This window comes from Bos taurus, chromosome 20, assembly GCF_002263795.3.
Source record: "Bos taurus isolate L1 Dominette 01449 registration number 42190680 breed Hereford chromosome 20, ARS-UCD2.0, whole genome shotgun sequence".
Classification (NCBI taxonomy): Eukaryota; Metazoa; Chordata; class Mammalia; order Artiodactyla; family Bovidae; genus Bos; species Bos taurus.
Window position 1 is genome coordinate 39,454,701 of NC_037347.1, and position 23,271 is coordinate 39,477,971.

Sequence of the window (23,271 nt, forward strand, 5' to 3'; positions counted from 1 at the left end):
AGATCAAACCAGTCCATCTTGAAGGAAATCAATCCTGAATATTCACTGGATGGACTGATGCTGAAGCTGAAACTCCAATACTTTGTCCACCTGATGCGAAGTGCCAACTCATTGGAAAAGACCCTGATGCTGGAAAGATTGAAGGCAGGAGGAGAAGGGGACGACAGAGGATGAGATGGTTGGATGGCATCACCAACTGAATGGACATGAGTTTGAGTAAGTTCCGGGAGTTGGTGATAGACAGGGAAGTCTGGCATGCTGCAGTTCATGGGGTTGCAAAGAATCAGACATGACTGAGTGACTGAACTGAACTAAGGCCTCTCTCCCTGGTTGTAGATGGCTTCCTTCTCCCTTTGTGTTCAAGAGCCCTTCCTCTTTGCATGCCTTTGTCCTAATGTCTTTTTAAAAGGACACCAGTCACACCCATATAGTCTCATTTATTTTAATCATATCTTTAAAGGTCCTACCTCCACAAACAGTCCCGTCCAAAGTACCAGGGGTCAGGACTTTAACACATGAATTTTAGGAGCACATGGTCCAGCCGAAAATACCTCCTCAAAGAGCAAGAATCAGCTCAAAATATCTGTCAGGATTAGAGAGCAGAGCACTGTCTTCCTGCATACCATCAAGTAAGAACTTTCTCATTCTTCTTACCTCTCATCTCCCCCCTCCTGTCTCCAGTTTGCATTGTAACCCTGGAGGGGACCCAAACCATGACAGTCAGATAAAGCGAGGAGAGTAACAGGAGAAAATGGAGAAAGACAGAAAAAGATATTTTCTTTTAAGTCGAATTTGAAATTTTTATTTTAAATCAGGCATTCCGAGTTCTAAATTGAGAGTATTTAGCAACTGAAATTGACTGTAGAATTTTTTAAAAATCTAATCAGAAAAGTTATATATTTCACCCAGAGGCATGAGATGGACTAACCTCTCTGAATAAATTTTAAAGAGTCAGTGGGACACAAAACAAAGCTGCTTTGTGATCACAATTTAGGTGTCTTATTTATTCCACAGACCAGATACATATAAATAAATGAATGAATGACTCAACAAACATGCAAACTTTACTAAGCATTAATTATGGGCTGAGTGCTCTCATATATTAACTAAGGTGCAGGTGAGATAAAAGATTGCCCAGATGATAAAGAAGAGGGAAAGGTAAGAGGGAGAGAAAAAGACATAGGCAGTGGTTTCATTCTGGCGATGAATCCTTCCTAAAATACTGTAGTACCTCACTCCCTCCCCCCAAAAATGACCACACTCTTTTAAAACCATAAATGCCATCCAGATAATGTACCATAATGATCATGAAGTGAAACTCTTAAGAGCATTAATCTTCCTCCCTATATTCACAACTTGCCTTTATCAGGGGATGACATTTCTTTTGAGAAACAAATACATCATTCTTCTTTAAAAATAAAACCTGCCATCAATGAGGACTGATCTTGGTCCATGAATCAGTCAGAGCCACCAGCACTGATGTAAATCTGGTCAGGGCTCTGGCAACATCACTATCTGGACTGTCAAATCTGCTGCTCACATGCTCCGATAAACCTACCGAAGAAAAGCCCCAAGGTTACCTCATGCCCTAAATCCATCCAATTTAAAAAGCATGGGTTTAAACAAAACAAGCTACCTCTGGAATACAAAAACCACTCCAGGACTAAGAAACACCATGTGATTATCCCTCCTTTTGAGGTTATTTTTAAGCTGATCTCTAAAATGCCCCGTTTCCAGGGTGTATTTCCAAATCTTTGATGTTGGCGTCAACAGCTCTATCAAGACATAACACTGTGTTCACCTCTCAAGCAAAAAAGCTGCCCTGCACACATCTAGTAATCAAACCCAAACAGCAAGGGGTATGTGCTAAGTGCCTTACCATCTGCACCTCAAGTCCATTTCTTGGCTTTCCCCACCTTAAAATCCATAAGAATCATTCAAGTTTGAAAAGACAGGGCCACTCCTCAAATGTTACTGGTGAATATATAAAACGTGGAAAGCACAAAGTCACTGTGGCAAGTAGTTTGGCAGCTTAAGTTAAATATGCATTTACCATTCAACCTGGCAATTATATGATGTGTCTTGCCAAAAGAAAACACGTGTCCACAGAGATGTGCACATGAATGTTTATAGCAGCAGTACTCATAATCGTGAAAAAGTGGAAACTAAAACATCCACCAAGTAGGTAAACAAAACGTGGCATTTCCATACAGGGGAAGGCAGACTCTCCAGGACCAAAAAGGAACTAAGGGTTGATACATGCAGCGCGAAACCATTGCACCAAGTGAAGGTCAGACACAGAGACCACACAGTGTAAGATTCCATCTGTACGACATGTCTGGAACCGGCAAATTTATAGACAGGAAGTAGATTAGCAGTCGCCTAGGGCTGGGGATGATAAGGAGGAATTGCAAATGAGCATGAGGGCTCTTTGGGGATGGTGAGAGAGATGTTTTAAAACTCAATTGTGATGATTCCACAGCTCTGTAAATTTATTAAACATTGAGCAGTGCTGTATACTAAAAATGGTAAATTTTGTGGAATATAAATCATACCTCGATGAAGCTGTTTTTAACAAGATGAAATACAAAAAGTGAAATGCTGAGTTGTTAGGTAGTGAGAAAGAGCTTTAGAGTGCGAGAGGGTAGCTCCCTGGATGGTTATACCAGATTCCCTTGGTTTTACTCTAGAAAGATTTAATGGTCAAATGTTGGCTTACTGTGACATCATCGGTTCTTTGACTTGGCTTTAAAATGGGGTAACTCAGACTCTCCACATTCTTGTATGCATTAGTGTCATTTACGATGGTCACAATGTTTCTGATGAATCAGTCATCCAGTGCCTCAAATACTTTTTGAGGGTAAGGGATAAATAAGTTAACAACATGGATACTGTGAATTCTGATGCCCTAGAAGCAGGAGTGGAACAGCAGATGGAGAGCACAAAAATCATTTCTGCTGCCCCAGCTACCATGTTGGGACGTCATTCAAACACCACGTACTCAAATTGTTTATTCTCATCTCCAGCCTTGCTCACTCGAAGGCAAGTCTCTGCATTTTCTCTAACACATTACCATGCGGCACACGGTCTGCCCCATGACTCTCAATGCCCAGCCTTCTTCTGATAACTGCATTTCTTTCTAGAAAGCTGTCCTCCTATTCCCTGCCCCTGCCCCCGACCCCACTCCAACCAGGTTATAGCCTGACCATAGCTGTTCCCAAGAGATGGAAAGGTGTCCTTAGGAAGGCTATCAGAAACCCTCCCTGGGATTTTGGGTGGTGGGAAAGGAAAGGGACAGGGAAGGGGTGAGTACAAGAAGAAGGAAGAGAAGGGAGTAGAATGGGGGAGAAAAAGGGAAGATTAAAGCCTTCCTCTCTGGTGGAGAAACTAGGAAAATGTGAGCCTGGCAGCTGTCCAAGACACTCCTAAGCCAGCACAGAGAGCTGGTTTGAGGGAGGGAACCAGAGAGGCCCCGACACCATTTTAGCACAGAATTTGGCATCCCATGAGCCAAGCTGCACCCCCACTCCTCACCCCAACCTACGTGAGTGCAAAGTCACTTCAGTCGTGTCTGACTCTTTGCAACTCCATGGACTGTAGCCTGCCAAGCTCCTCTGTCCATAGGATTCTCTAGGCAAGAATACTGGAGTGGGTTGCCATGCCCTCCTCCAGGGGATCTTCCTGACCCAGGGATCAAATCCATGTCTCTTGCATCTCCTGCACTGGCAGGTGGGTTCTTTACCACCAGTGCCACCAGGAAAGCCCTCCCTCCTATCCTAAGCTAGTTCAAGTTGAGTTTCTGTGACTTGCAATCAACGAATATTGACAAATCCTCTGGTGCCTTCTCACCTAGTCAATCTCGCTCAGGCTGTCACCTTAGATGCCACAGTAAAAGAGGAGCCCAGAACCTCGGCAGCACCGCTGGAGTTTGTATGTCTGTCTGTTCAGCTCATTTGGAAGCCTGTAGCTAAATTCACTTTAAGAACCTACAGAACTGAAATACACACTCCAGAGTCTAAGTGGTTGAATACAGTGGGGTGACCTATAAGGTCCCCTCTGAACCCATAGGTTAGGGAGGGCCTATTTATCATCCATTTGTTTGGTTATTAGCTGCTCCCTGATCTGCCAGCATACCCTCACCCATCCCCACCTCCAGCATTCCATTCTTTCTTCACCACAGAAGACCTGGCCAGCAAGCCCCACCTTCTGGGTTATTTCCACTCTGAAAATATGACCAGCTCTTTCGCTCTCCTACAGGAACCTGCCAACAAGGAAAACAATCACGAGTAACTGGAAATGAATAGGATTAGACTGTTAAAAACCCTCACGAAATGAAAAACCATCGTAACAGCTGGGTCCTGAAGGACCCTGTGATGTGGCTCAGGAGGAAGATAGAGACTTCTGGGTGGGTGGGGCAAGGAGATGGGGGCAGACAGTGGGGAAGCTGCCTGGAGGAGGGGGTGGAACAGTGGGGTTCAGTTGGATCAGGAGACCTGAAGCACCAAGGATAATTCTCAGAGCAGTTAATCCTTGAATATCGCTGAAGATATGATAAGGACGCATGCTTTCACTCAGCCTAATTGATTCTAAACAAGACACCTGGAAGAGAAGCCCGACACAGTAGCTCAGCCACCAAGCATCACCCCCTAGGGGTTAGGCTGGCCTGGATTTGCCACACTACTGTCCTGGCAGCACAAATGGAAAAGCCTTCCAGATCCTCTCCACTAGAAGCCCCAGGCCACTCCACGCCCGTGCTCTGTCAGGGGCCCTAGAACCACCTGCATAGTGAACACAGACTCTGTTGACTGAGTTTGAGACCCTGGACCTTCTTTCCATTTTCAACCATTGTCTGTATTGAGGGATAGAATGAAACAGCCTTAACATAAAGGATGGGGAGTGCTTCTGTCACCTGCAACAAAAATTTAAAACGCACTCCCCTCCACCCTGGGCCCCACACACAAACTCACATACCTGGCATCTGATCCCATCAGGCTCTAGAGAGCAAAAACATCGCGGCTATTCAAGAACTCGAAATTTAAGAGGAAAACTAAGAAATCTATACTGTCTTGTTTACCCAGAGGCACTGCCTACCAACTCTGGGCCAAGTACATAGGGGGATGTAGAAAACTGGCCCATACATAATCCCTGCCTACAACAGAGAAAAAAAAAGTCCATGCTGATTAACGCACATGCAAGAAAGCAGAGACACACAGATTTGTAAACCAAGAACACAAATGTCCACTATTTCATGTGTAATCAGATTATGATGAAGCTAGTGAGCTATCATACTTCTCTAAGGAAACACTGAAAATGAAGGGCAAAATCCCAGATAACTAGGTAAAGACACAGGGAAGCTTAATCAAACCTGCATCTACTGAGGCCATTCTAAGTGTCAGGTCGGACTGGGGTTACAGGACCTACAAAACGACATACTACTTTGACCAGTGCTGTCCCATACTGCAGTCATTAGCCACACGTGGCCACTAAGCATTTGAAACATGGCTAACACAAACTGACATGCACTGTAAGTGGAAAATACACAATGGATTTCAAAGATTTACTATTAAAAAAATGTCAACTATATCATTAATAGCTTGACTGAATACATGTTGACAGATTTTTGGATATACTAGATAAAAATAAAAGATGATTACAATCTCAGTTGCTTCATTTTCCTTCTTGTGTCTACTAGAAACTTTGAAGTGACTTGTGATGACATGTATTTATGGCTTGCTTATATTCTATTAGACAGTAATGATTCACATTTTCCCCTCAAAGATTGGCACAACTGGCAATTACATCTTATTATTATTATAAGGCGGGCACAAAATTAAGGGAAAAAAGTATAGGTTATCATGTTTAACATTCACTTACTATCAAATCATAAAGCTCAGATCTAGTAAATCCCGCAAGTTGATAATGGATGAAAGTTTAAAAGATTCACTCTGCCACATGCAGAAGGGATGATTAATCAACAATTTCATTTCAAAGCTCAGCTCAGAGCTCTGTGATGTCATAGAGGGATGGGATAAAGGGGGTGGGAGGGAGGCTCAAAAGGGAGGGGATATATGTATACTTATGTTGCTGTACAACAGAAACTAACACAACACTGTAAAGCAATTATCCTCCACTGTAAAAAATTGTTTTAAATTTCATTTCAAGACTGACGGACTTCTATGTAAACTATTACTCTGTTATATATGGTTCAGAAAACATTTCTGTTTTTCTCTATCAACAGGTGGACAATTTTCCAAAGGATTCAAAAGGGAATTTAACTTCCCCATCACTTCATTCTAGACACTACTATCTTCATTTTAACCACAAGATTACTCCTCTGTGCCTAGATGGTGACTGAAACAAAAGTTGTCTGGTGAGACACAACGGAATTTGTTAATACAACTGGGAATAGGATTGATCACAACTATAGTAAATATGCCTTTATTCGGTCCACATTACCTAAGGATATAAAGAAGGACTAAATGGAGGAATGATAACACAGGAAAACATAGTCCCAAACTACACAGAAGATACCTGGCAAATGTGTGTCAATGACATATGAGGGCAACCCCTTTTTAGTGCTATAGCTTATAACAGCAGGTATAATCATACTGGCCAATCTACCAACAGTTCTTCAAAGGTAGGATACAGAACATGATAACCTTAGTAATATTAACAATAGCATAACATAATCATAGCACAATAGCACAACAAAAATCATAACAACAATATGATTTACATGATTACTTTGCAAAAAAAATTTTTTTTTACTATCTGATTTAAATTAGTATTATCTCATTTAATGTTCACACCACTTCAAAATTAGATCCTATTGCTTTTGTTCTCAGTTTCAAGATTAGGAAATTGCCACCCAGAAAGTTTATTTGGCCAAAGTGGCACAATTTACAAATAGAGAAGGCTGGGTTGACACTCAAGTTCAGTTTCTGGGCTGCATATTAAACAGCACTAGTAATTTAAAAAAAGTCTGACCAACAGACCAACCTTTTTACAACTTAAAATTTTGTTGCCTTTAAAGATGGAACAGTCCTCAGATCAGCCACTGGCATATACAGAGCTCCCCCTAGGAAGTCTGAACAAACCAATATGAAAAAAGGCATTCCTTTCTGGCTGTGCGCCCTCACAACATTCCAGGGGAAGGTGGCATTTTATTTATTTGTCCTTTTAACATGTGAAGCATATACATAGTGAATAAATGTAATGAGCTCACCAGTCCAGGAAAATAAAAATCCTTTTCCATACAGCTTGGCTAAAGATACCCAGTCAATAACATAAAATGTAAAGATAATTACAGACAAGTGAAGTGGCTATTTTTATACTCAGCTGAGCTGGCAAACTACAGACTGGAGTGGAGGTTTCCATGCTTTGGCAACCATATGAAAAAGCAGAACGGCTAGATATTTAAATCCTTCCCTATCACTAGGACATTTGTGTTCCTTAGGAAATTATTCTGATGTCCTGTATACTGTATACCTGTGTCCTGTATACCTCTTTCCAAGCTATTAAAAAAAAAAACAAAATGAAATACTACAATATTTTACAACCATTACATTTACAACCATAATAAAAGTGTGTCCTAAAACAATCACCAGTGAGACAGTAATGGGGCAGGGGGTGAAGGCAGTGTTTGTTCTGCAAGCCACACACAGAAGCACCCGCAGCCAGCAGGCTGCCACCTCAGATATCACCAGGATAGGGTGAGCTACTCTTTGTTTCTTTTGCCACCGCGGACAAAAACACCCATCTGCAATGTAATGAAAATCAAATGCGCTTTGTTCCAAGGGGTTTGCACTTAAAATAATCAGGGGCTGTTTTAAAGCAGAAGAAGAAAGCAAGCTTGTTGCCAGACAAGTCACAAGTGGTAACACAGCCGTCCACAGATCGGCTGGGAGACAGGCTGGGACAGGGGTCATCTCTTTCTAGCTGTTAAAGACTCTAGAGGAAAAGCAATAGAAAAAGTCACCAAACAGCACACCGAACACGGCCTAAAGTTGTATAGCACAGAAAGAATCTAAGTATCAAGGTGTTGCTGACTGGATGTATACACAAGGTTAGTGGAAGAAAGGAGTTTTTCCTTTAAAAAAAAACTCTTAGGAAATCCTGGTTGGTATACAGATACTGGTTAGTGTCTATGCCTATATTTTCCAGTTTCTTCCGATTTCAAAAAAAAGCTCAAAGAGACTTCCCTAGTGGTCCAGAGGCCTCCCTGGTGGCTGAGATCATAAAGAAGCGGCCTGCAACACAGGAGACCCGGGTTAGATCCCTGGGTAGGGAAGATCCCCTGGAGAAGGAAATGGCAACCCACGCCAGTATTCTTGCCTGGAGAATCCCATGAACAGAGGAGCCTGGTGGACTATAATCCATGGGGTTACAAAGAATCAGACACGACTTAGTGACTAATATACACTGCTGAGTCCAGTGGTCAGACTCCACACTCCCAATGCAGGGGCCCAGGTTCAATCCCTGGTCGGGGAACTAGATCCACATGCCGCAACTAAAGATTCTGCATGCTGAAAGACCCAGCATAGCCAAACAGAGATTTTTTAAGTAAATGATAAAGCTCAAAGGAAAGAAATGTGAAACTTTTTTCTCAAAAGAGAAAAATGATATAGCCCCAAAGAAAATTAAGGATTTTTTAAAATGAAGATTCAAGAAGGGCCTGAGCATATTCGTCGAAGTAACTTGCATCCATGATGAATGTGGATTGAGCCCAAAATAAGATTCACTTGGAGACAGAATGGTAGGCTTCTCCCCACCTGGCTGTGGGTGAGGCCTTCCTGACATGGTTCAACGTGGGACCTCAGGGCCCCACATATGTTTACGGCCCTTGTACAACACAGGTTTGAACTATGCAAGTCCACTTACATGCAATTTTTTTTTTTCAATAAATAGACTGGAAAGCTTTTTGGAGATTTGGGACAATTTGAAAAACCTCACGGATGAACCATGTAGCCTAGAAACAGAAAAAAAAAATTTTAAGGTATATCATGAATGCATAAAATGTGCAGATCCCAGTCTATCCTTAAACAGGCATAAGGTGAGTGATATAATATAAAACTAGTAATGCATTAGATTTCTTACTGTTTTCTAACTTTGCTTTAAAAAAATTACAGTATGCCTCTCTCTCATAATAGGAGAAACTGCCTATCAGCCTATCAACATGCTAAGCAGCTTTGTTTAAAAATGTAACAGTTTTCAATACTGTATTATGAATATAACTGTAATGCTGCTGCTGCTGCTAAGTCGCTTCAGTTGTGTCCGACTCTGTGCGACCCCAGAGACGGCAGCCCACCAGGCTCCCCTGTCCCTGGGATTCTCTAGGCAAGAACACTGGAGTGGGTTGCCATTGCCTTCTCCAATGCATGAAAGTGAAAAGTGAAAGTGAAGTCGCTCAGTCGTGTTTGACTCTTCTCGACCCCACGGACTGCAGCCCACCAGGCTCCTCTGTCCATGGAATTTTCCAGGCAAGAGTATTGAGTGGGGTGCCATTTAATACTGTATACCATAAAATTTTATAAAGATTCATTCATTAGTGCCTAGGCTACACTACCATGAAGCAACTGTATCAATTATACTAAGCCACCTTAAAGCAATCACACCACTGTTTCTTCCTATAAATATGAATTTTTTCACAACTTTTCATTTTTGATGTCCAATGTTAATAATACATACAACATCGACAGTGTTTTGTATCATAAGACTACACTGATGTGGATACTGGCAATTAATCACATAAACAGACGTGAACTTAGGGTATCAATACATTGTATTGTATTGTAGGGTATCAATATATATACAGTACTGGAAGTGTATTTTCTCTTCCTTACACTATTTCCTTAACATTTCTTTTCTCTAGCTTACTTTATTGTAAGGCTACAATATACAACTGCACTGATTTCACATGCTAGCAAAGTAATGCACAAAATTCTCCAAGCTAGGCTTCAACAGTACGTGAACTGAGAACTAACAGATGTTCAAGTTGGATTTAGAAAAGGCAGAGGAACCCGAGATCTAATTGCCAACATCCACTGAATCATAGAAAAAGCAAGAGAATTCCAGAAAAACATCTACTTTTGCTTCATTGACCATGCTATAGTCTTTGACTACCTTTGTTGTAGATCACAACAAACTGTGGAAAATTCTTAGAGATGGGAATACCAGGCTATCTTACTGCCTCCTGAGAAATCTGTATGCAGGTCAAGAAGCAACAGTTAGAACCAGACAAGGAATAATGGATGGTTCAAAATTTGGAAAAGCGTACGTCAAAGCTGTATACTGTCACCCTGCTTATTTAACTTATAGGCAGAGTACATCATGCAAAATTTCCAGCTGGATGAAGCACAACCTGGAATTAAGATGGCCAGGAGAAATATCAATAACCTCAGATATGCAGATGACACCGCCCTTATGGCAGAAAGTGAAGAGGAACTGAAGAGCCTCTTGATGAAAGTGAAAAGGAGAGTGAAAAAGTTGGCTTAAAACTCAACATTCAAAAAACTAAGATCATGGCATCCGGTCCCATCACTTCACAGCAAATAGATGGGGAAACAATGGAAACAGGGACAGACTTTATATTTTCTTGGGCTCCAAAATCACTGCAGATAGTGACTGCAGCCATGAAATTAAATGACGCTTGCTCCTTGGAAGAAAAGCTATAACAAACCTAGACAGCATATTAAAAAGCAGAGACATTACTTTGCCAACAAAGGTCTGTTTAGTCAAGGCTATGGTTTTTCTAGTAGTCATGTATGGACATGAGAGTTGGACCATAAAGAAAGCTGAGTGCTGAAGAATTAATGCTTTTGAACTGTGGTGTTGGAAAAGACTCTTGAGAATCCCTTGAACTGCAAGGAGATCCAACCAGTCAATCCTAAAGGAAATCAATCCTGAATATTCATTGAAAGGACTGATGCTGAAGCTCCGATACTCCAGCAAAGAGCCCATTCATTGGAAAAGACCCTGATGTTGGGAAAGATTGAAGGCAGGAGGAAAAGGGGCTGACAGAGATGAGATAGTGGATGGCATCATTGACTCAATGGATATGAATCTGAGCAAGCTCTGGGAGATGATGAAGGATAGGGAAGCCTGGCGTGCTACAGTCCATGGGGTCGCAAAGTTAGATACGACTGAGAGACTGAACAACAACGATAAATAATATCTATAACATACAAAATATGTGCTAATCAACAATTTGTATTACCAGTAAGGCTTCCCGTCAACAGTAGGCTATTAGAAGTTAAGTTCTAGGGGAGTCAAAGTGATACACAGATTTTTCAATTTGGTGGTAGTGGGGTGGGAGGTATCCCCCTAAACCCCTACACAGTTCAAGGGTCAACTGTGTTTTGCTTCTGGCTGCCTTTGGTAAGGAAGAAAGAAAAAGCAACTCACAAGTCCATTAGCCTTCCAGCTCAGAGGTTCCCACGTCCTCTGGGGCAGCTGGGAGGAGCCACTGTGTACAGGCTGCTTCTCCCACCAGTGAAATGTCTATGGGTCAAAACCATCCACCCAAAGTCAGCATCCCTTCCATTTTTGAAAAGCCATCAATCACAAACAGGTCAACTCTCGTAGGAGGAGATGGTCAAGTTATGTGAGCCTTCTCATCAAACTAAGAGGCTCAGCACAGATCTTGTTAACTCACTGACAAAGCTTGACAAATGGGTTTGTTTATGTAGTTCTTGCCTAGCAGGATCCCAAGGGCCTGGGTTCCAGTTCCTTTTCCAACCTTCCTGTTGCTGCTCAAAGCCATCTGCCTCACCTCGGACTCCCCACCAGACTCCACTGCAGCAAGTCAGAGTTTATACCGGTCCTCTTCATTCATAACACTTGTCCTTAGCTACCTGTGGGACTCCCAAGGTCACTGTCTATATCAGAGAGAAAAAGAAAAGGACAACATCTAGAAGCCCTGTGCCAAGAGTAGCCAGAACTTAGGCTCACCTCTAGCTTCGCCCCTTATTGACTGTGCCATGTTCAGAGGGCTCATTTCCCTTTCCTAGACCTCAACACCTGCTGTCGATTGAGTTCCCCCCACGACCCCATTCCAACGACTAGAGCCCTGTACTCCAGTGGGATGAAAATGTGCTAACCTCATTAAAACTCAAAGCTCCATACTGTTCATCCCCAGATCTTCTATCTACCACTCAATGATTCCACCAACATGTACTGCTCACAAGGGATTTGATGCTGAGTAAGACGGCCCAGACCTCCAGAATCTGCCAGTCTAGAAGCAAAGTGACTGGTGCAGACAGAGAAGGCGCTCAAGTCAATTCAAAGAACTTGTCGAAAAAAGCTTACATTATTCACCTTCTATTAAAGCCAGCTCAAATATTCACTAAAGAGATAGAGGATGTCACCTAAAGTGGACAGTGACAGAACAAGCTCCTGAGCATGGCTAATGGCCCTGGGATGACTCTCTCCCAGCATCTGCTACTTCCCAGAGATGGGCTAGTTCCTCTGAAAAAGCCAGCTTCTGAGGACCAGCTCCCCAGCTAGGAAATGTGACCCTATCTTCCTCGGGTCCCTTTTGGAGGCAGCCCCATAGGCTAGGAGACTGAGAGGAGAAGGACACAGAGAATTGGAGATACTCCCCCCACCTGGTTGAGCAGTCAGAGATTGACCCTGTGAGCTAGAAGTGTCGTGTGCTGGACCCAGGGACATCATTCCCTCCTTCAACAGGAAAGGGAGGAAACTGCTGTCCCCTGGAAAGCAGAAAACGGTATGTACCAGCACCAGACCAAGAAATATCCCTGGGGTGAGGAACTCAAGACCCAGCCTTAGAATCCAGCACAACTCTGTGAAATAGTCATACGACAGGTTTACTACTTATTACTCCTAAATAGCGTTTTACTGCTTCCAATAGAAATAGCTCCTAAAAATTTTCGATGGTACATAGACTGGTTTTCCTACTGAGGGTATAAGACCCACAGTTATTACTTTGCACTCTTGTAGGATAAGGCTCCCCAGGTGGCGCTAGTGTTAAAGAATCTGCCTGCAATACAAGAGACACAAGAGATGCAGGTTCGATCCCTGGGTCAGGAAGATCCCCTAGAGAATGAAATGGCAACCCACTCCAGTATTTCTTGCCTGAAAAATCCCATGGACAGAGGAGCCTGGTGGGCTACAGTCCATGAGGTGGCAAAGGGTCACACATGACTGAGCAACAGCACACATACACGTATGATATTGTCAGGTCTGAGGAATAGTGGCACTTGTTAGAAAACAGACCCCTTGTCATTGTACTCCGACCTTATAAGGTGGCTGTTAAAAGTAAATAGGACAAATGCACCAAGATCTTCTAGGTACATTCAACAGATCTTGGGTTAACCTGGGGATTCCAAAGATGTTCACAACTAGCTGAGCCCAGGGACTGCCACGAACCTTTTGAAACCAACAAAGATTACAAGTGGATAGCATCATTGCATGTAAGTGAATTTCCCTCTAGGAAAAGAGGTCCAACACCTGCATCCAATTTGCAAAAATGTCCATCTTTGACTCAAAAATATTTAAGAATTCCTGCTAGATGGCCTGCCTCGGTCTGCAAAATGAACTTCTCTTGGAGGAAAACACTTGACTCTGTGCTGCCCTAGAGCAAAGGAAGCTGCGCAGCCTTTTATTCCCCACCAGTGAGCTCTGCCAAAGCTTTCCTTCCTGGCTGGGTTTCTGTCATTTCAGCCAGCAAAAGGAACTGGACAGACGTAGTGAAAGTGAAGAGAGAGATGCTGCTGGGGTTGTTAATTCTAGACTCATTTAGCTCTTTAAAAAGAAAATATTCTGGATTAAGCAAACTGAGTTCATCTAGAAGGAAAGAAAAAAAACTGTAGATTGATATCACTGTTGCTGCTACTGCTAACTCACTTTATATATCACTGTTACCAATTGCAATACTTAACAGGGACAAGAAGAGTTAAGGTTTGAAAGTAATTATTGACAGCGAGGGAAATTGATATAGTAGAGGACAAAATGCTTATGCTCGATTACTTGATGATAAATTTGCTGTTTGCTGCTGCTGCTGCTGCTGCTGCTAAGTTGCTTCAGTCGTGTCCGACTCTGTGCGACCCCATAGAAGGCAGCCAACTAGGCTCCTCTGTCCCTGGGATTCTCCAGGCGAGAATACTGGAGTGGGTTGCCATTTCCTTCTCCAATGCATGAAAGTAAAAAGTGAAAGTGAAGTCGCTTAGTCGTGCCTGACTCTTAGCAACCCCATGGACTGCAGCCTACCAGGCTCCTCTGTCCATGGGATTTTCCAGGCAAGAGTACTGGAGTGGGTTGCCATTGCCTTCTCCGAATTTGCTGTTTACTAAATGCCAATTTTAGGAAAAAATTATGTATTTTCTTGCACTGTACAATAAACTCCTTGGCCTACAACCAATTTTTCTCACAACTGGATTTTGTTCATTTAGAAGCAGGGAGGAACGAGTCATGAACTCCCAAAGACTGCCCCTTACCCAGGGGTGACCGATGGCTGTGGAATTTATAAGGCAAGACACTGTTTCCAGTGAAGGCCAGTTACTATAGGAAGAACTGGACTAGGTCCCAGGTTCAGGTTAGATGAGGTGAGACCTATCGCACAAAACCAGCTGGTGAAGCAGGCAAGACACAGTAACTGTTCCAAAGGCGGGAAGCAGGTTTTTAAACTATAGGTAAGGCTCAGACAGTAAAGAGTCTGGCTGCAGTGAGGGAGACCCAGGTTCGATCCCTGGGTCAGGAAGATCCTCTGGAGAAGGAAACTGCAACCCACTCCAGTATTCTTGCCTGGAAAATCCCAAGGGCAGAGGAGCCCGGTGGGCTACAGTCCACGGGGTCGCAGAGAGTCGGACATGACTGAAATGACTTAGTACGCACATACCTATTTAAAGACCCAACCTCCAAATGCAGTCACATTCTGAGGCACTGGGAATGAGGATTCAATATTTTGTGTGGGGGGAGGGGCGGTGGGAAAGGCATACAGAATCCAGTCCATAACAGTTGGCTAAACTTCACTCTTTGCAACTGAGCAGTTTCAAATAAAAATAAAAAGAAAACCAAGGCTCAGAGAGGTGATCTGACTTCCCTGAAAAGGAATACATCTTCTGAACTTCAGCCTGCATTTGGCTAACTACCTCCACTCCTCAGCCTTTTGATTTCTGTTTCACTTCTCCTCCAGGCTCCCGAAAGTTCAATATCTGATGAACACCCTGAAGGGCTTTATGGCAACACGAAAGGATGGGTGGATGTGTATAGTTCAACGTTAACCACCTACTATGTGGCAGACACTCTACTATACACAGATTATAAAACTGAAGAATGAGGCATACTTCAGTGAGAAGAGGTTTTGTTTTAAAACACATGTTAAGTCCGTAAAATTACTTGCTAAAATATTGATTACTAATACCCATCGGTGAGCCTGATGTCAAAGGCTGGAGCAGTCTGTTCATTGCAGATGGCTGGAGTGGGGAAACTGAGTTTGATTAACAATCTTTCATTAAACTACTACCACCTGTACTTTTCAGCTCATGGGTAGCAATAAAACAAGAAATAATCTCTAAATCACGCAGCATCTTCATGATTTTCTTAAAAGGATACCATCAGTATCATACACCTATGTAATTAATTAATGGGGGGGGATCTAGAATCCTTTTCACTATCACCCATTTAAAATACACCCGAGGCTTTTGATATATTTAGCTTTGTCTTGTCAACTCCTATATTCATCATTTCTCCTACACAGAGGATATTCAGTTGGCTTCTAGCAAAATAATGCACAGCACTAACAGTGAATGCTTTCAGTACCATGAGTTAAGGACTGTCTGATATGACAGTTTTTCTTTTACGTATTTCTAGGTATACTATTTTATATGTTGATTGCTTCTGGATCTTCATATTAAGGTCACCATTCCCCCCAACCAGAGAAAAAAGAAAACATGACCTCAGGATGAATGCACAAAAATCAAAGCAATGATGAATAAACCCTCTGCAACAATTCAGAGAGATACACTTTCTATTCTTGGAAATTCAGTGTGGTGGGTGTTACTCGAGATCATTTCTAGTCTGTTTGGATCCTGTATGGAATGGAGAATGAGTATCACTTGGTCATGCTCATCCATAGCTGAACTGCTAGAAGGCTAAGGTACTAAGAAAAGGAAAGATGGGCATGCTTCTGAGCATCGTATTACTTATATTTTCCTCTGAATTCAGGTTAAGGCAAATATTGAAGAAAAATTTGAAGACACAAGTGCTTTGTGGGATAGATCACATGGATTTAATAGAGTGCTCTGTTTATAAGAACCTATATTTTTATCCTGATAGAACCTGTAAATAAGACATCTGGGGCACTCAGTTGCAGCCGGGGTAACAGCCAGCACCACTGAGGATATTCAATATGTGCTAAGAAAAATTTTAAGTAGAAAATCACAACAAAAGGCATGAAATTCAAATATTTGAGTACTTACTGTGTGCAACACTGTTCTTGACACTACCAATTCACTAGTAAACAAAAGAGACAAAACCCTGTCTTCATGGAGTACAGATTCTAGTGCAGACACTCTACTAACGTGAACTAAACTAATATTAATTCCTGGCAAATTAGAAGGCAATTACGTGCTAGGAAGAAAATAAAGGAGAAAAGCGAATTCGCTGGTGGTCCAGTGGTTAGGACCCAGAGTTTTCACTGCCAAGGGCCCAGGTTCGATCCCTGGTCCAAAAGAAAAACGAGAGAGAGAGAGACAGAGAAGAACACCAGGGTATGCCATGAAGGGGTGGCCAGAGAAGATGATTTTTCTGAGTGAAGAGCTGAGGGGTTGAGTGGCATAAGCCTGCAGACAGCTGGCAGAAGAGTGATCCAAACAATGGGGAAGAGTAAATGCAGTGGCTCTGAGGCAGAAGTGTGCCTGGCAACTTGAAGTAACAATGAGGAAACCAAAGGGTTTTAATGCCTTAAACTGCTTCCAGATTAACAGAGTTACAATCAGATGGGAAATGTCATGAACACAGCCATATTTTCATACACGCATAGAGCAGGTACATGCCTCTGTAAATGGGTGGTGGCTCAGACGGTAAAGAATCTGCCTGCAATGCCAAGGACCTGGGTTTGATCCCTGGGTTGGAAAGATCCCCTGGAGAAGGGAACAGCTATCCACTCCAGTATTCTTGCCTGGAGAATTCCATGGACGGAGGAGCCTGGCAGGCTGTAGCCCATGGGGTCGCAAAGAGTCAGACATGACTGACTTTCACTTCACTTAAGCCCCTAATCTTTCCAAGCTTGAAGAAATGAGGAAGAGAAGGTTGAGCAAGTAATCCAGGGTTACACCTGAGTGACTGGCCAAGAAAAGGCTTTAGTATAAATATCCCAAAATCGCATCACACTTTTGTCTCAAGCTTCGATCCCTGGATTGGGAAGATCCCTTGGAGAAGGGAAAGGCTACCCACTCCAGTATTCTGGCCTAGATAATTCCATGGACTGTATAGTCCACAGGGTTGCAAAGAGTCGAACACAAATGAGTGACTTTCACTTTCACACTTTAAGAGGCACTGGTTTTTCTAAAAAAAAAAAAAAACGAAAAAACTGAAGAACTCAGCCAACTAACATAACCTTAAAAGCTAAAACTGATTAATTTCACTTTTCATTCAGCAAGTAACTGAGAGACCCTACATATACCCTATATACGTGCTGAAGAAGAAATAATAAATGCATCATTACCTAGATCCCACTACTCAGCAATCAACTGTATAGGTGTGTTTCACAGAGAAATTGCTCAAGCAGAACACATTTCAGATGTTGACTGTAGCATTGTTAAGTTAAAAAAAAAAAAAGTAGAAAAAGATCAACTGTCCTATGCAGAAAAAGTGTAACAGTGAAAAACTGGAAACTCTCAAATTTTCTCTTGGCAAGGGAAAGAGCATGCTATAATTTATTCATACACTAGAATTCTCTGCAGCAGCTAAAGTAAATAAGATCTACAGACATCTCAAACACATACTGACAAATTTAAAAATGCAAGCTGTACGTATATAGAATTATGCTACTTAAATAAAATGTTAAGCTTGGGGATATGGTTTGTAGATATGTAACACAGAAGTACAAACACGTTTGGACACTCTGTATACTGACTTCACAGTAGTGGTTATCTGAGGATGGATGCAGAAGAGGAGGGATGGATAAAATATTTCAGTTGCAGTTTATTTTTGAGAGGGGGATATGAAGCAAATATGGAAAGATTAGGAACTCAAACATAAGTAGTGGAAAATGGAAGCCTTACTATGTTCTCTTTTTGTATGTTTGAAATTTTTCATACTTTTACTTTAAAAAAAAAAAAAAACAGAAAGGATAGAAGGAAGGGATAGACAAAGCTCTTCCATCACATTCCAGTAACTCCAAGGCCAAGTTTCCCTAACTTTCAAAGCTCAGGTTCTTCACCCTTAAGAGGTGAGTGATGCTAGATGTGCCTGTCTCAAAGACGCTACAGAAGTGGCAGTCTGGAGACAGAACTTCATTGTCAGATACAATACTGGCAGACAAGGGCACTACATCGTGTCCCCACTGAATCTCCAGGGCCCAGCAGCCATTACTTTATTTCAATTTCACAGATAATAGTAATAAGATTTTTCAAGAGGGTTATAACCCCTCCCCCCCAAAAAAAGGCATTAAAAACACATATAAGGAGTGTAAATGACACAATAAATGCTTTACTGAAGCATCTCGATGAATGCAGACAGCCCAGAATGGGACCACCTCTCCCACTCCAAGTCATGCAAGGACTAGTTAAAAATTATAAGAACAGGATACAATTCCTCACATAAAATCAACTATTTTACAAGCAAAATAGAAAAAAATATGACACTGGTTAAGCATCACTAAGAAAGGATAATCAGATTACATCCATCAGTAATAAAATTCCCAGCCACACCTGTAAACAGGACTCCGCAGGCTGGAGACCAAGCAATCAAAATCCAGCCTCCCTGTGATGCGCTGTCTCCTTTTAAAGTTTGTCCAAATCTCAAGAAGGTGAGAGTCTCCTCGCTAAGATGAGCTTCTGCTAATTCTTACTGACCGACAAAACCAACTCCTCCCTCTGCCAGGCTCTGAGGAGCTTGAGATCACATTCTCCAGGGAACTGGCAACGTTTCCCCATCCCAGGGCGCTCGGGAGTCTCCTCTCCCGGAAAGAAAACAGAGCCCATCTAAATCACCTGTGAGCCTGCGGCCAAGCGAAGCCGCAGGTCCAGGTGAGCGACCTCGAGTTCGCACATTTCCCCAATCGTCGGAAAAGAAGTTGCGCTGAACTGGGCTCTTCGGAGAAGCGCCAGCCTAGGCACAGAACTCAGGCGCTGGGAGATCACTTGCAACCTCTCCACTTTAAAAGCCCTGGGCTCCATCTGCCGCGTCTGCGGTCTCTCCCGGCTCTCAGCCCCACCCCCCTCCACAAAAGCGGGGTACGAGGTCCACAGCAAAGGAGACTGCGAGCCTAGGGTTAGCAAACGGACTCTGCAAACTGCAGAAACTAAACCGCGGGCACACAACCTGCCCGAGCCAGCAGCGAAGGGAGGAGGGTGGGTTAGGGAGGGCACCCACCCTTCTGGGCAGAAGATGGGGTAGATGGCGGGCGGGCGCCCCTCTTGCGGCTCCAAGAACTCCCTCCTTCCGAAGTCTGCCCGAACTCCAGCATCCCTCCTCCCGGCCCTCCTCGGAGCTACGGTGGGGAAAAGGACTCGAAAGATGGGGGAGCTGGGGGGGGGGGGGGCAGTTGCAGGCCTGGAGTGGTCCCGCCTGCACCCTGAGGGTTCCCGGAGTCAGGAAGAGAACAATAGCGGACCCTCAGTCGCCCGAGCCCTCCGAGTCTCCCGCTCGCGCCTTCCTCCCCAGCTCCTCCAAGTTCAGCGCGGAGGCGGGTAGAGTCCAGAATCGGGGACCTGGGGGAGCCAGACGCCGGGCAGACCAGGCAGGTGGGACTGGGAGCAGGCTCGGGGTACCCAGAACGCCCCGCCGGGAGTGGAGGGGGCTAGTCATTCATTCCCACCCGCGGTCCCTCCGCACCTACCCCTACCCCAGCCGGGCTGCGAGTGGCGGGGAATCAGCAGGAGAAAGCCCCTCTCCTGACTTGGCGCGCCCTTCCTCTCTACTCGGACCCCCACCATTCCCCTCTTCCTCTGTTTCTCCGCCTGTCCTCTTCAGACACTTGGCGGCAGGCGGGGAAAAGGGACTGGTGGCGGGACCCTCGCAGCCACTCCGCCCTGCGCGTCCTCCGCGCCTCCTACCCTCATCGGAGCCCCAGACACAAAGGCGGGGACCCGAGCTGAGGACCCCGCGCCGGGAAGCCTCCCAACTCGCGGCGCCGCGCACTCACCCCATCTAGGCGGCGGCAGCGGCTCCCCGGCTCGGCCCCGCTGGCTGCGCAACCCCGCCCGCCGCTTCCCCAGGAAAACGCGGCCGCCGGGCTCGCTTCCTGCTCGGCTTCCTGCGCCTCGGTCCCTCCTCCTCCTCCTCCCCCCGCTGCGGGGGTCCGTGGGCGCCGCGGCTCCCGGGCTGGGCCGGCGGGGCGGGGGTGGCGGCAGCACCACCACGTGGCCGCCCGGCGCCGGCCCCCGCCGACCCGGATCCCGCGGGAGCCGGGAGGGAGGTGCTAACCATTCCCCTCCTCTTCCACCGCGCGCGGCCCCAAATTCCGCGAGTCAGGTGATCCGGCCCCGCGCTCCGACCGCAACCTGCGGGAGGTGCTCCCGGCCCGCGCGCCCCAAGCGTCCGCAGCCGGCTTGTAGTTTTCCGCGGATCGTGGGATTCTGCCCAGTGAATCTGTTTGCATCATCGTCACCTGAAGCTAATGGAAACCACCGGTGTTCCGACCCCCGGGATTTTAGAACGGATGAGATACTGAATAGTATTCATTTCTGGTTAACGTCCAAAGTCGTTTGTGGTCGTGTTGGTGTTTGCAAGTCACTAATCCAAGCGCCTTCTACCCAGAATCAAATCGGTCATAGTTTCCAAAATTATTGAACAGAAAGGAAACTAAAACCTGCTCAGAGTCTCTGGATTGAACCAGTTGGTCGGAGCGACTGTTTCCTAACGTTCATCAGGTGGCAAGAGAAAACTACCAGCGTTCAGCGCTGCTCGCGAGTTCGGAAGGAGACGCCTACTGTCTGAACTGAGAGGCACCGTGCGGAACGCCCTCCCTGTGGGGTCTGGAATGCCGAGGGGCCCGGCCTCAGAGCCCCGGAGCTCGTCTCCCTTCCCCACCCCCCTGAGCCCCCTGCGTTTGAATCGTAATGGACTCTTGCTTCAACTCCCAAGGATTTCAAAGCTCTCCTCCTCTCCATTAATTTGGGACGCCTTTGCGATTCATTCTGGTCATGCCAACCAGCTATGACTTTAAAAGTCTTTTCACCAAAGCCCCTGTGTTCTGTTAACTCCAAGTCCTTTGCAGGAAGCTTTCTGGAAATAAATATGTGGTATGAGTCCCTTTTTGGTGAGATCAAATCTAAAGCAATTGAATTTTTTTAAAAATCCAATACAAATGAAATTCATCTAAGTTCAGTTTATAATGTCTTAAACAGATCCCCACGACTACCAGTCGGACTTTATCTGTACCCCTAGCCCCCCACTACCACCACCAGCAGCAAGCCAAAGGAACAGCCTGTCTTAGCTTTGACAGGTGACATCAGAGACAACTAGCTGCATGGTCTTCCCTTCCTAAATCATAGGTCAGCAATTCCTTAGAGAAGTGATGAATAGCTGGTTTAAAGCAAGATGTACACTCCTCTTCCTGTCTTTTATCCCTCTCAAATAAAATCACCATCTAAAAGACACCTGAACTGATAAACTTCTTTTTGGTTTAATGCTGGCAATTTCCACAGTACAGTTATTCATTGCAGTTCACATGAATGGTGTAATGTAGGGTATTTATTGGGAACAATACTGCCATGTGTTGGTTTTCTGTTCCCCTTTCAGCAGGTCAGTCTCGCTGAACAGTGGCAGCTAGGAAGATGTGCACTGGAGCTCACTGTCCTGTGCTGCCTTTGAAAAGTTTGTGTGCTGTGCGTAGTCGCTCAGTGGTGTCCAACTCTTTGTGATCCCCATGGACTGCAGCTCTCCAGGCTCCTCTGTCCATGGGGATTCTCCAGCCAAGAATACTGAAGTGAGTTTCCCTGCCTTCCTCCACGGGATCTCCCTGCCCCAGGGATGGAACCCACCTCTCCTGCACTGCAGGCGGATTCTTTACCACTAGCGCCACCTGGGAAGCCCCAGCTGCAGAATAAGTACCACCTTCCACCAACCCAGGGATTGAACCCTGATCTCCCGCACTGCAGGGGGCGGGGTAGGGGTGGAGGGAGTGGGGGCTCTGGGGGGTTCTTTACCGTCTGACCACCAGGGAAGCCCGCCCTGGAAAGTTAACATGTGTGTACTCTGTAGCTGGGGCTTCCCAGGTGGTGGTAGTGGTAAAGAACCTTGCCTGGAGAATCCCACGGACAGAGAAGCCTGGTGAGATACAGTCCCTAGGGTTGCAAAGAGTCGGACTGAAGCGACTTCACACACACACACACACACACACACACACACGTTCTGTAGCTGAAGGAGTTAAAATAGCAAACAATAATTGTGTAAGGCTTCCGTGATGGCTCAGATGGTAAAGAATCTCCCTGCAATGCCGGAGATCCAGGTTCGATCCCTGGGTTAGGAAGATCTCCTGGAGAAGGAAATGGCAACCCACTGCAGTATTCATACCTGGAGATTTCCGTGGACAGAGGAGCCTGGCAGGCTACAGTCTATGGTGCCGCAAAGAGTTGGATACAACTGAGTGTTTAACACACACAGGGTCATCAGCCTTTTATTCATAAAATAAGAACATTATTCATAGAATAAATTATTTTTCTCTTTTACATGACCAGACCCTGTCCCAGCCACTTGCCTGGGAGCCCACCCGCCTTTGTCAGCTCTGAATGGTTCCCACAGGTGGCTCGTGTGCTTATTCTCCTTAATTTATAATCCCACCTTCTCCATCACCAAGTCCAGCTCTGAGTGAGAGATTGTTGTGGAGGAAAGGACTCTTATAGTTAATCCACTGTGCTAAGACCCTTTTCCAGATCTCTGCCTCTGCTGAAACGCAGACCACCAGCTTCAGACCACAACAGAAGTTCTGCCACCTGTAGGGAGATTTGTGGTCAAGTGTATGTCTGAGCAGGGTTTTCTCATTGGTTGTTTTCACCCAGACCTTTTAGAAAATGCTAGTTGGGATTGGGATACATTGATGAGAGCCTCTGAAGGAGACCTGACCCAGGTGAAAGTGTTTGAGAC

At 44.8% G+C, this 23,271-nt stretch overlaps 1 protein-coding gene across 6 annotated transcripts in view; it reads right to left on the minus strand.

Annotated features, from left to right (window-relative positions):
* The window catches only part of RAI14 (retinoic acid induced 14), a 162,054-nt gene extending 141,640 nt beyond the window's left edge, over positions 1-20,414 (minus strand). For 4 of the 6 annotated variants that reach the window (XM_024981509.2, XM_024981508.2, XM_024981507.2 and 1 more), the window contains exon 1: positions 20,330-20,414. The gene's annotated coding sequence lies outside the window, so the exon portion shown is untranslated. Of the gene's footprint in view, positions 1-5,874; positions 5,979-20,023 lie in introns of those variants that run through there. The other 2 variants (XM_024981506.2, XM_024981505.2) reach the window with 2 other exon arrangements.
* Between the last annotated feature and the right edge of the window lie 2,857 nt (positions 20,415-23,271).